At 42.3% G+C, this 12,909-nt stretch overlaps 1 protein-coding gene across 5 annotated transcripts in view; it reads left to right on the forward strand.

Annotated features, from left to right (window-relative positions):
• The window catches only part of prkcz (protein kinase C, zeta), a 741,785-nt gene that overhangs the window by 386,870 nt on the left and 342,006 nt on the right, over nucleotides 1-12,909 (forward strand). The window lies entirely within an intron of this gene.

Raw genomic sequence — 12,909 nt, forward strand, 5'->3', positions numbered from 1 at the left:
GCCTCAGACACACTTATGAAGAATAGTAGCAGGAGGTGTACTTGGTAGTGCTTGGTGATGGCAAGTGTTCCATTTCTCAGCTCACACATGTTCATCTAAATAACGTGTTCATTTTTCTGTGTGTATGATACAACTTCTGACTTTTGGAAAAACGCTTCATTTGTACTGCAATGTTCATGAGTTGCATCGCCATCACTATTGTGATCTAATGATTCTAGGTAATGTATGTACTCTTGTAAAATCCCCTAAACGATTACCCCATGATTTTTGGCCAATGAAAACATGTTTTTTAATTTACCTCGTGTAAAGATCAGCCCGAGTTTTTCAGGGATCAAAACCCACAAATATTAGAACCAAGGGGTTTGGGAGGAGAGAAGCCATTGAATGCTAGGGCTGCAATGACTTGGAAGAAGGCACCAAACATATGATGGTGCAATTTGTGGATGACATAAAGGTAGCGAGCATTTTGTGATGAGGACATAGATTTTACAATGGGATTTAGATAGGCTCAGTGAGTGGGCAAAAAATTGGCAGATGCTGTATAATGTGGGAAATTGTGAACTCGTCCACTTTGACAGGAAGAATTGAAAAGCAGTTTAGTATTTAAATGGAGAAAGATTGCAAAACTCTTTGTACAGAGTGTTCGGGTGTCCTGGTACATGAATCACATCAGGTACAACGAGCTTGGAAGGCACCAAATACATGTTGTCATTTATTTCAAGGGGAATGGAATATAAAAGTGGGGAAGCTTTACGACAATTGTACAGTGTGTTGGTGAGACCACACCCGGAGTGCTGTGAACAGTTTTGATCTCCATACTAGGGAAAACATTAGAAGTAGTTCGGAAATTCCTGCATTATGGATGTTATCTTATCAGGAACGATTAAACAGGTTGGGCCTGTATCCATTGGAGTTTAGAAGAATGTGAGGTGGTCTTATTGAAACAAAAAAGATTCTGAGGGGGAATTGACAGGGTTAATTCTGAGAGTGTGTTTTCCCCTTTTTGAGAGAGACTAGAACTAGGGGCACAGTTTAAAAATAAGGGGTCACGGCTAATCTGATTGTGGCCTCAATTCTACTTTCCTGCCTATCCCTATCTCTTAGACCTCCTTGTCAATCAAGAATATAAATATTTAACCTTAAAAATATTCAATGACCCAGCTGTTGCAAAGGAAGGATATTTTTATAAAATGCAGTACAATGCAGTTACAGAATAAATTTTTTTGCAACATATGGTTAATAATATTGAGCAGAGGATTGGGTTTGAAAAATTTATTTCACAGACTTCAGCTTCCTTTTATAATGAGTTACAATCTATTTACATTCATTTGGCAATACGTCAGCTTCTTAGCCACTAGAGATCACCCTGTCCATTCAATGTGATCCATATCAAGCACATATGTCAACCCCTCAACATTACTGTGTAAAAGTTGATCCCATGAATTTATGGCCGAAAAGATTGGTGTCTCAAATTTGACTTTTACACACGTATTTACTGTTTATTGATAAATCAAAACATTTTTATATTAGTTTTAGTGTTAACTAAAACAGAAAATATCGGAGCAATATACTACATTAAAGCAACATTTTGGCACGTTATTGGTATAAAATACAAACTTGCGCCCCTAAAGCCTCCACATGATGTTTTCTAATCTAGGGTTTTTCAAAGTGCAGGTCACAACCCAGAGGTGGGTTGCAGGCTGGTGTAGGGAGGATCGTGACACGATTGGCCGTGGCAATTCTGCGGTGGTTCCAATTGCGGGAGACGCACCCAACGGCTGTTACTGGCATTTAAATTGAGAATTACCTACTTGTGATAATAATAAAGATTATTATGCGCCCTGCATGCACACCTGGCTTACGTGCTTTTGGCACCAAATCACAGGGGGAGCTTCTTCCATTTTCTAGCTGCTAGCAAACAAAGCAAAAGAACTGTGAAGATGGATCATTTAGTTGCAAGAGAGACCCAGATGCGCAGTGTACCTACTGGCCAGGATCTCGCATCAGAATTTGCTGGAGACAGCTGATCAGGAGAATCCATAGCAGGATAGAGCAGTACTAGTGTTAGCTCTGTACAGAAGAAACTTAACTCTGGAGCAAAACAGTCTAAAGATGATTTATTGAGGTATGGTTTTGTCAGTTGTGCCAATGCAAATAAGGATGCAAAGCCCATGTGTGTTATATACATGGAAGTACTGGCAAATGAGAGAAGTTTAACATTTTGAAAAAGAAGTGGTGGGTGAAAAATACCTTTTGAATTTGAAACCCCAGAGCCCGTTATTAACTTACAGCACACTTGAAAAGAAAAGACTAAACTTCTGTACCTGTCCCATGACAACACATTTCAAACACCCCAAAAAGTCCATGAAGCTGTCAGCATTCTGGAGTAGCATTTCCCAGGCGAATCCAGTGCTGAGTAGAACAAATATTTTGTTGCTATTGCCTTCATGACAACCTACATGTACAAGGTTAGATTTACACAACGGCGAACGTGGTACAAAGGAACTGGGTGAAATCTGCACCTGATATGCTCATTGCCCTCTCTTCCTTTGAACCTGATTGAAGTTAGATCATGAGGAGCAAGCAGGCTCCCCTTTCGCATTAAAGGTAAGCAAATGCACGTGGGTCGCGAAGGTCGGCTGGCGTGGGCTGTGAAAGACGGCCAGTTGGCAAAAGTGGGTCCCAGTTAAATGTTGAAAAGCTCTGTTGCTAATTAGATGCAGAGTAGATATAACAGATAATAGCGACTACTCTGCCTGCATATACCTCTGAATGGATATTTGGGTGGAATAGGGTTCTCTTTCCAAGGGCCAGTGCAGACTTGATGGGCCAAATGGCCTCCTGCACTTAACATTCTATGATTCAAGATTTACGCAGACAAGTATGTACGCCTGTGTCCAGATCTCCTGTCTCAATTCCAAAGGACCAAGTTTGTTCCTGCTGCTGTCATACTGAGTATGGTGTGTTCAATCTCAATTTCACATTTTATTGATTAAAAGAAAAGAAAAGAAATTCGGGAGTTGATTAGAGGCTGGCGTCTGGAGAAGTGATGAGGTGCAAATTTGCCTGTTAATGGAAAACAAAGTATTTTACATGGGTGATTCGGGAAAACAATGGGGCTGCAAAGATGATTACTTCAAAATGGAGAGATATGGAAATGAACACGTACCTGCCAACTCCACAGGGTGAATAAAATCAAAGGAAAAGAAACAGTTTAACTATAGAACTCTAACTAAGGAAAGCGAGAGAGAGACAGTTAACATCAGAACTGCCTCGAGTTGCAGATATATCTCCCAAGATATATCTCCGGTTTCCTCCCACAGGTCCCGAAAGACGTGCTGTTAGGTGAATAGGTGAATTGGACATTCTGAATTCTGCCTTAGTGTACCCGAACAGTCGCCGGAATGTGGCGACTAGGGGCTTATCACAGTAACTTCATTGCCGTGTTGATGTAAATCTACTTGTGACAATAAGAATTATTATTATGAATTATAAAGTTATTTAAAATTAGAAATTATTTGGGAAAAGGGTGTCTCAGAGTTCAGGTAAATAAATATAGGTAGTTAGGGACCGCTGGATAATTTCATGTAAAAGTATGTGTGTGTAGTCATCAGTATACTTAAATGTCATAGTGTGTTATAGTCCTTCTTGTCATGTGTGTCTTTCTTTTAAACTGATAAATATTCTTTATTAGTTGAAATAATAATATTATTATTCTTTATTAGTTCACACGACAACAGGACTGGTCCTCCCTGGGTTGTGGACCGTTCCTCACATTATACCAGAAAAAACACAAATACCACTCTGAACCAGTGTTCCAAGTTACCTTCCTGGGTTTTGGGATACCATCGCATTTAACATAAGTGTGGTTCATAACAATAGTTAGATCAGGCATCCACCAAACAACTAACTTCATGTTAAATTAAATTAATTTTTCATCAGCTCTTTACATTGATCAGCTCTTTTTCCTCCTCCAGCCCCCCCTTAGGCCTTTCTTTCCAGGCCTTTGCTTACAAGTAAAATTGATGCATTACATAGACACGGTTGCAAGGTGACCAAGACCAGGACCTGAATATTGAAGGGTATTTGACATTTTGAAATGACAGGAATGGAGGAAAAAGTGATCGGTAGCTCAGTTAATGAAGGATGACAGTACAGAATGAGAGATGACATTAGCTTGAATGAGCACTATTTAGAATTGGTTTGGGTACAGATAAGAAATAGGAATGATAAGAGGGCATTTGTGGCAGTAGTTTATAGCCCCCCTCACAGTGGTTACACTTGGAGAGAGTATACAGGAAGAAATAAATGGTGAGTGTAAGAAAGGGACTGCAGTGATCACGGGTGACTTTAATCTACATTTGGATTGAGCAAAGCAGATAACCTGAAAAATTAGTTCACAAAGTGTATTCAGGATAATTCCTTAGAGCAATACATTCTACCGCCAACCAGGGAGCAGGCTATTCTAATACTAAATGTGCAGTGAAATGAAATGAATGTCACAAGTAGGCTTCAAATGAAGTTACTGTGAAAAGCCCCTAGTCGCCACATTCCAGCGCCTGTTCGGGTAGGCTGGTACGGGAATTGAACCGTGCTGCTGGCCTGCCTTGGTCTGCTTTAAAAGCCAGCTATTTAGCCCTGTGCTAAACCAGCCCCAGGGTGAGTTAGAAGATTGAACAGATTTCGAGAACCAGCAAAGCATGACTAAAAAAAAATGAAACGCAAAAATTAGCGATGAGAGAAAGCTAGCTCGAAACATAACACAAATAGTAAGAGTTTGTATAGGAAAAGTGTAATTGAAGTGAGTGCTGGTCCTCTTCGAGAGAGAGCCTGGGGAATTAATAATGGAAGTCAAGAATTTTTGTGTTCTTTTTTGCTGTAGAATACTTTGAGAACCTCCCATAGATACTTGGAAATTAAGAGGTGAAAGAGGAACTTAAAGTATCATGTTACTGGGACGATCTCTACTTAAGATTAGCAGGTCCCCAAAACAAGATGGCCTGCATTTTAGGCTCTTAAAGAAAGTGACTGCAGAGATGGTACAGGCATTAGTTATAATGTTACAAAATTCTTTAGATTTTAGAAGAGGGAGGCAGAAAGCTGGAAACTATAGGCAAGTTAGCCTAACATCTGCCAATGGGAATCACTAGATTCCATTACTAAGGAGGTTGTATCACGCTACTTGGAAACTCATAATGGGATCAAGCAGAGTCAACATTGGGTTTTTTTAAAGGGAAATCTTGTTTATTCAAGTTATTTAAGGAGATAACATTCAAGGATAAAGGGGAACCTCTAGATGTGGCTGATTGGAGAGCAGGGGACCTTGGAAATGTGTAAAAATGCAAGACATGCAAATTCTCTCTTCATGCCCTAATAGAGCATTGGTGACCATGGATTTCCATTTGTTGGTTCATGGTTTTATACTTAGTAAGGTACTGGAGTGGTTTACAGCTGCCTTCTGCAGGCTCTGGCTGACCAGCAGACACTCCTCCTCTTGGGAACTTTCCTTAGCGTATTGGAAGGACTTGGTGATCAACTGTTCACCAACATAATGAACACATCTTCCATCACATTCCAGAGTGGATCTTGAACCTAGAGCTTCTGGCTGAGGGTAGGGACATTACAACTGTGCCACAAGATCTCACATGCAGACCAAGAGGATTTTAAAAAGTATTACGCCTTTTCCTTTCAGCATTTTTAGTGGAAATATGTAGGACTGTTAATAAGAGCAATGACATAAATAGAACATAACATGACTATTAAAGTATCTGGTGTTTTTCTTTAAATTGAATTAAATTTGACGGCTTAATTTTAAAATGCAGACGATTTCTGTACATGTCTGAAAACAATTAATATGTTCCTCTGATGACCTCTGCTGGGCAGTAAGACAACTTCAGTGAAACAGATTTGAACTATTTATGTTGCTTTGGTACAATTGTGTTTGCAAACTGAAGAAGTTCATTTTCTGCAGGAGTTTGTATTTTAAAGTTGTGACTAGATTTATAAGTTCATTCCCCTTAAAAAAAAAAATTAATCTTTGTACGGAGTTATTTCTCCCCATCATTTCCATAACTGTTCTTCCATATATGTCCTCTGTCCCAACTACATCTCCAGCTTTTTCTGCACAGTTACTGGAGTAATTGTCTGGATATAATCATTTATATGGGGATAGTAATTAGCAAAATAGAGGTTCTAAGATAATTTCCTGATCAAGAATTGAGAGTCGATACTGAATGTATTCTGTAACTGATCTTTGCAGAGCTCCCACTAAATGCCCCTTTGATGTTAACATGTCCAAATTAATTATAAAAATATCCTGAAGTTTCTTTCATTCATGTGAAATGACTGACAGTGTACGAAGACCATATTTAGGCAGAATGAGTTTTGCATTCTTGTGATTTCAGTGGTAGAAGAAAATATTGTTTGTGTCGGTGCCTTCTGCCAAAGGTTTCCCAGCAAAGTGCTTTGTTTTTATGCATTATCACTGTGAAATTAATTTATTCTGTCATGATAAACGGGATGCATTTTTAAATGCTTTTTGATTATGTGAAAAACCCTCATAGCACTAAATTAGCACTCAATCCCAAATGTCCAATGCAGTGCAGTAATCTATTAATCCATTATATCACAATATTAGAATTATGCTGTGGCTGTGCCCTTCTGGCTTAAACCACCTGAACAGGCATTGAACAGCATGCAGCTGAGAATTAGTCATTTGGTGATATTTGACAGTATAGAACATAGAACATTACAGCGCAGTACAGGCCCTTCGGCCCTCGATGTTGCGCCGACCTGTGAAACCAGTCTAAAGCACATCTACACTATTCCCTTATCGTCCATATGTCTATCCAATGACCATTTGAATGCCCTTAGTGTTGGCGAGTCCACTACTGTTGCAGGCAGATTTGTTTCGAGACTAGTTTGTGAGAAAATAAAATATCAAGCTAGGTATTGGGAGTGGAGGCTGGGGATTATTCACAACGATTGCATAAATTAATGGAAACTCCATATTTTGATAATTGTCATAGTAGACAGGAACTAAACATTTTACACTCTTATCTGGAAGCCAATACTACAAATTGAATGACCATATTCCAAAATTGTGCGTCACAATTTAGTGTTAATGTATTCCATGTGTTCAGCTTTGACAAAGAGTCATCCAGACTCAAAATGTTAGCTCCCTTCTCTCTCCACAGGTGCTGTCAGACCTGCTACGATTGTCCAGTAATTTCTGTTTTTATTCCATGGTATTTATGACTAACATGAAATCCTGATTTTTTTTTTCTTCTGTCATGTACAAAAACCAAATTTGATACAGGTACGAGTGTCATAACATTAAATTATAGTCTCTGTGTTTAAAATATGGTGTTCAGTAAACTGCTGTTTTATTTGAACTAGATTGAAAATATTTGGGCCTGGTTAAGGGTACACACGTGAGGAGGAATTGACAGCATTTAATTATTTTCTCTACTGTCCAATGTGTCTGTGATTAAAGTTTATCATTATTGTTTGGAGTCAATTTTAGGAAAGAAATAAAATGGGAGCTCAATGAAAAATGCAACATTAGCAAATAAGTAATGTGAGTTTCCACCTGTACTGTCCTAAGCTAACTGAAGAAAGCAGGTTGACCTTGGGACTTGGCATGTAAGGTATTTTTATATTGTTTAAGACTGATGCTAATGGCATAGTTCATGACATGCAGTTTGTGGAGCAGTTAAAAGAGCAATTAGGTTCTAACATTCATTAAGTGTTTTTGTATATGGGAGGAGAGAGAGATTGGTTACAAAATATCCTCTATAATTAAGTAACTGGACATAGGTGATGGGGATGTTCTGAATAGTCGCACATCAGGTGGGTCTCCTCCATAAGACAACAAAATAGACACTTTTGACTGAATTTAGCCCGTAAAATCAGACTAAAACATCCCCTCGCCCTCAACGGTAACATAGACAACGAAAATGGCAAGAAGCAGCAGCTCAAGAGGTCTCAGGGACACCAGGAATTGCAGCAAGGTACAGGAGCGGCGAGCAAGAGGGTCAGAGGTCCCACGAGGCGAGGGGTTCCCAGCCACCCAGGGAGAGGAAGACCGTTGACCTGGAAAATGAGGCCCCCCACCCCCGCCATGCGATGAATGGAAAACGTTCCTCACCAGGGATCTGAAAGCGATGAGGGATGACATCAAGGCTGAGATAAAGGGGGCAGTCAAGGTGGTGGAAATGCTAGCTGCCATGCAGATGGCTCACAACGGCATGGGAAAGAGGCTGGAAGCCCAGGGGAGCACGATGAGTGAGCTGAAAAGGGCATCGACATCCCAGAGCGACCGAATGGGCGTCCTGGAAGCCACGATCAAGAACATAAGAATTAGGAGCAGGACTAGGCTCGAGGGGGCAGATGGCCTATTCCTGCCATTCAATGAGATCATGGCTGATCTTTTGTGGACTCAACTCCATTTTCCGGCCCGAACACCATAACCCTTAATCCCTTTATTCTTCAAAAAACTATCTATCTTTATCTTAAAAACATTTAATGAAGGAGCCTCTACTGCTTCACTGCGCAAGGAATTCCATAGATTCACAACCCTTTGGGTGAAGAAGTTCCTCCTAAACTCAGTCCTAAATCTACTTCCCCTTATTTTGAGGCTATGCCCCTTAGTTCTGCTTTCACCCGCCAGTGGAAAGAACCTGCCCGCATCTATCCTATCTATTCCCTTCATAATTTTATATGTTTCTATAAGATCCCCCCTCATCCTTCTAAATTCCAATGAGTACAGTCCCAGTCTACTCAACCTCTCCTCGTAATCCAACCCCTTAACTTCTGGGATTAACCTAGTGAATCTACTCTGCACACCCTCCTGTGCCAGTACGTTCTTTATCAAGTAAGGAGACCAAAACTGAACACAATACTCCAGGTGTAGCCTCACTAACACCTTATACAATTGCAGCATAACCTCCCTAGTCTTAAACTCCATCCCTCTAGCAATGAAGGACAAAATTCCATTTGCCTTCTTAATCACCTGTTGTACCTGTAAACCAACTTTTTGTGACTCATGCACTAGCACATCCAGGTCTCTCTGCACAGCAGCATGTTTTAATATTTTATCATTTAAATAATAATCCCTTTTGCTGTTATTCCTACCAAAATGGATAACCTCACATTTGTCAACATTGTATTCCACCTGCCAGACCCTAGCCCATTCACTTAGCCTATCCAAATCCCTCTGCAGACTTCCCGTATCCTCTGCACTTTTTGCTTTACCACTCATCTTAGTGTCGTCTGCAAACTTGGACACATTGCCCTTGGTCCCCAACTCCAAATCATCGATGTAAATTGTGAACAATTGTGGGCCCAACCCTGATCCCTGAGGGACACCACTAGTTACTGATTGCCAACCAGAGAAACACCCATTAATCCCCACTCTTTGCTTTCTATTAATTAACCAATCCTCTATCCATGCTACTACTTTCCCCTTAATGCCATGCATCTTTATCTTATGCAGCAACCTTTTGTGTGGCACCTTGTCAAAGGCTTTCTGGAAATCCAGATATACCACATCCATTGGCTCCCCGTTATCTACCGCACTGGTAATGTCCTCAAAAGATTCCACTAAATTAGTTAGGCACGACCTGCCCTTTATGAACCCATGCTCCGTCTGCCCAATGGGACAATTTCCATCCAGATGCCTCGCTATTTCTTCCTTGATGATAGATTCCAGCATCTTCCCTACTACCGAAGTTAAGCTCACTGGCCTATAATTACCTGCTTTCTGCCTATCTCCTTTTTTAAACAGTGGTGTCATGTTTGTTAATTTCCAGTCCGCCGGGACCATCCCAGAGTCTAGTGAATTTTGGTAAATTATCACTAGTGCGTTACCAATTTCCCTAGCCATCTCTTTTAGCACTCTGGGATAAATTCCATCTGGGCTAGGAGACTTGTCTACCTTTAGCCCCATTAGCTTGCCCATCACTACCTCCTTAGTGATAACAATCCTCTCAAGGTCCTCACCTGTCATAGCCTCATTTCTATCAGTCACTGGCATGTTATTTGTGTCTTCCACTGTGAAGACCGACCCAAAAAATCTGTTCAGTTCCTCAGCCATTTCCTCATCTCCCATTATTAAACCTCCCTTCTCATCCTCTAAAGGACTAATATTTACCTTAGCCACTCTTTTTTGTTTTATATATTTGTAGAAACTTTTACTATCTGTTGTTTTTATATTCTGAGCAAGTTTACTCTCATAATCTATCTTACTCGTTATAGCTTTTTTAGTAGCTTTCTGTTGCCCCGCTAAAGATTTCCCAGTCCTCTAGGCTCCCACTGATTTTTGCCACTTTATATGCTTTTTCCTTCAATTTGATACTCTCCCTTATTTCCTTAGATATCCACGGTCGATTTTCCCTCTTTCTACCGTCCTTCCTTTTTGTTGGTATAAACCTTTGCTGAGCACTGTGAAAAATCGCTTGGAAGGTTCTCCACTGTTCCTCAACTGTTTCACCATAAAGTCTTTGCTCCCAGTCTACCTTAGCTAGTTCTTCTCTCATCCCATTGTAATCTCCTTTGTTTAAGCACAAAACACTAGTGTTTGATTTTACCTTCTCACCCTCCATCTGTATTTTAAATTCTACCATATTGTGATCGCTCCTTCCGAGAGGATCCCTAACTATGAGATCATGAATCAATCCTGTCTCATTACACGGGACCAGATCTAGGATCGCTTGTTCCCTTGTAGGTTCCATAACATACTGTTCTCGGAAACTATCACGGATACATTCTATAAACTGCTCCTCAAGGCTGCCTTGACCGACCTGGTTAAACCAATCGACATGTAGATTAAAATCCCCCATGATAACTGCTGTACCATTTCTACATGCATCCGTTATTTCTTTGTTTATTGCCTGCCCCACCATAATGTTACTATTACAAGAGGTTGGTGGCGCCCCAGGGGAGCCTGAAAGGGAAGGTCGGGGACCAAGAGAACCCAAATAGTGGGCCTGCCGGAGGGAATCGAGGGCAGGGACCTGACCAACTACATGCACCAAATGCTGGGCAACCCCATGGAGAGGAGCAGCTTCCCCAAGCCAGCAGAGATTAACAGGGCTCACGGGTCGCTCCGACCAAAGCTGAAAGCGTTTTGCAATAGCACTGGTCCCGCACCTGCGGGAGATGTTCCCTGACTCACTGGGGCACCCTGCCTCCAACATTAGCATGGGCCACCATATCGCTGATACCCAAAAAAGACAATTCTCAACGGAATGCAGGTCCTACAGACCCATTTCGCTGCTTAATGTAGACGCGAAGATACTCGCAAAGGTCCTGGCTAAGCGGCTGGAGAACTGCGTACCAGAGGTGGTCGCAGAGGACCAGACGGGCTTTGTTAAGGGTAGACAGCTAACTGCGAAAATCAGATGACTGCTGAACGTGATAATGACCCATCCGGGGGAAAACATCAGAGGTGATTGTCTCCCTGGGCACAGAAAAGGCTTTCGACAGAGTCGGGTGGAAATACTGCATTGGAGTACTAGAGATGTTTGTGCTAGGGACAGGGTTCACCGCCTGGGTGTACAGATCAACACCACCAGCTCTGAATACTTCCAGCTGCAAACAGCCACAAGGCTGGGATTTGCCCTCAGAACGGCGAGAAGCTGGAAGGGAATCTGAAGAGGAGGCAGTTAGCACAGCGTCTCGCTCCATGCGGTTGACCTGCTAATCTATACATGTCGGACTTTCAAAACGGCATAAAAGGAAATCATGAAGCTCCTGAGATAGCTCAGAGCCTTCTCGGACTACAACTCTATCTGTGCAAAAGTGAAGTATTCTGTGAACCTGAGCGCGGGGGAGGGGGGGATAACTGGACATGGATCCACAAGTGGAACACAACCAGTCTGGCAGAGGAAGTCAAAAAAAGGCCCTACAGTGGTAGGTTACAGTCCCAACCTCCCTGGCAGGGAGGGTACAGTCGATCAAGGTGAACGTACTACCCAGGTTCCTCTTCCTGTTCAGGTCCATACCGATCTACGTCCCCAAGGCCTTTTTCAGTTTTGTGTGTTTGGGGGTGGGGAGGTGCAAAGAGTCCAAGAATCCCCCCAAAAAAAGTCCGATAATGGTGAAGAATCATGGGGGTCCTGGCCCTCTCGAACCTACAATACTACCACTAGGCAGTCACAGGGGAAAGAGTGAGGGGATGGGTTAAGGAGGCATATACAGAATGGGTGAGGATGGAGGTGAGCTCCTGTACAGGAACGACCCTCTGAGCCCTCGCCACGGCACCGCTCCCATCCCCGCTAGCAAAACACTCAACAAGCCCAGTGATGGTAGCTACCCTGAGACCTGGAACCAGATGAGGCAGCACTTTGGCCTGACCAAAATGTCCACCAGGGCCACCATCTGCAGCAACCATCGGTTCACACCAGCCATGCTTGATGATACCTTTAAGAGATGGAGACAGGAGGGGGGGGGCACTGACGATTAGAGACTTTTACACTGAGGCCTGACGAGCGGCCCTAGAGGAACTGACAGAGAGACTGGAACTACCAATTGGAAATGAACTCCGACATCTAACAGTCAAAAGCTTTCTCCGCAAGGTGTCGACAGCTTACCCATGGACCCCGAGAAGCCCAATTCTAGAGGTGTTACTGGATGTCGACAGTGTAGGGAAGGGAAACTGTCGGGCCCTGTATGGACGGCTTTTAGAAAGGACACGCTCCCCACTGGATGAGACATGGGACAAATTGGAGGAAGAGCTAGGGATGGAAACAGGATGGGAATCTGGAGCGAAGCATTGAGCAGGGCCAACTCCACCTCCTCATGCGCAAGACTGGCCACCTGCAGATGAAAAGTGGTGCACAGAGCACACCTGATAAATGAGCAGGTTCTTCCCGGAGGTGGAGGACAAGTGTGAATGGTGCCAGGGAG

The sequence above is a fragment of the Scyliorhinus torazame genome, chromosome 16 (assembly GCF_047496885.1).
Source record: "Scyliorhinus torazame isolate Kashiwa2021f chromosome 16, sScyTor2.1, whole genome shotgun sequence".
In the NCBI taxonomy this organism is placed as follows: domain Eukaryota; kingdom Metazoa; phylum Chordata; class Chondrichthyes; order Carcharhiniformes; family Scyliorhinidae; genus Scyliorhinus; species Scyliorhinus torazame.